The sequence below is a fragment of the Pinus tabuliformis genome, chromosome 7, assembly GCF_031772625.1.
Source record: "Pinus tabuliformis cultivar Carrire ecotype Pingquan chromosome 7, CPIR1, whole genome shotgun sequence".
NCBI classification, from domain to species: Eukaryota; Viridiplantae; Streptophyta; class Pinopsida; order Pinales; family Pinaceae; genus Pinus; species Pinus tabuliformis.
The window spans coordinates 1,754,709,250-1,754,710,652 of NC_142293.1; the positions used below are offsets into that span (position 1 = coordinate 1,754,709,250).

The window sequence follows — 1,403 nt, forward strand, 5'->3', positions numbered from 1 at the left end:
GATATATCTTAGAAGTTCGAAAAGTTCTTTACTGCATGTTAGCATCAAAGGTCAGCCAATCCTAAAAATCACTTTTAAAGTTCAATGATGTGATAAGAACAATACAAGATGTGGTTACATCCTCGTAATATTTCAATGTAATTTCCAGAGGGTTTTATTGTATCCGACATTATTGGAATTAGAAAACCTTGTTATTCTAGAAATTAATTCTTAGTTGTGACTTTACAAGGGAACAGTGGTGATTATCATTTTTTAGAATTATTGTTTACAACATTATAGTGGCACTTTCTTCGTCACTTCAACTAATTTGTTTTCCTAATTCGATAGTCTCCTCTCTGTAATACTTTTATAAAAAATCAATTGGTAATCAATAAGATACAATTCTAACACTATAATGCACAAGGAGCCGTAAAATTTACAATAAGTGTAGAGGCACATTGGTACATATCAGATTAGCTCAACTCATTCCATCTTAATAATCACAACTTGGAAGAATGAGTCATATGGTGGAATCCCATAGGATATAATTGATGACTATTACCTGATATGTGCTAAAGAAATAGTCCAAGCATCCAGAATCGTGCAGGGATTTTAGAATCCTCTTGAGCCGCATGGTCCTTGGCTGTAAATTTTTATGTGCTTTTGTATGTAAGGTAGGTCTTGCTAAGCTCATTGGTGTTGCGGGAGAGGTCAACGTGCAAGGATAGAAACAAAAAATAAAATAAATTTCGATGTAGTATGAAATGAAGTATTCATCAAGTCTCTCATAAGAAATGGGCATATGAGCATTTTTGTTTTTTAGGAAGATGAGAAGGAAACCTTTGTTGAGCCATCAAAATGAGAGAGATATTGTTTAGTTTTTGGGCTGCTTGATGGTTCCTCCAACATTGATTGTGGAGTATCAATTATAATAGTTTTCAAAATATACATGGTCATGGATGGATGATAGTGAAGGGACCTTGAATGATGTGCTTCAGCCAAGAAAAAAATTGGCTGCAATAGGACACTAAATGTATGGAAGCTCTTGCATGCTTGTCTTGAGTACTGATATAGGAGTAAATGGTTTTACACTTGACCCCTCTCTTTTAGGAATTCATTTTGACTCATCCAAGAATAAAGGTTTTGAAGAGAGGTAAAATCTATTCTTTGAATGAAGACAACACAAAAGGAAATTGAAATCGAGCTTGAGGAATTCAAATAGGAAATGAAAATGTGAATGTTGAGTGCTTGCAAGAATCCATTATAACATCTTATTGGATAGTGATAAATTATAAAGATAAGTCACTAGAGTTTTACCAGGGAGACTGACATGCCCACTATCTCGAGGTCCATTTTCTAGGCCATGCACTATCAATCTCATAGGTTTCCCACAAGCATTTCAAGGTATCTCCATCCTAAGACCC

General features: G+C 34.6%; 1 pseudogene; it reads left to right on the plus strand.

The window, feature by feature from the left end:
- Positions 1 to 494: 494 nt before the first annotated feature.
- Positions 495 to 1,176, plus strand: LOC149255366 (fructose-1,6-bisphosphatase, cytosolic pseudogene; annotated as a pseudogene).
- The last annotated feature ends 227 nt before the right edge of the window (positions 1,177 to 1,403 follow it).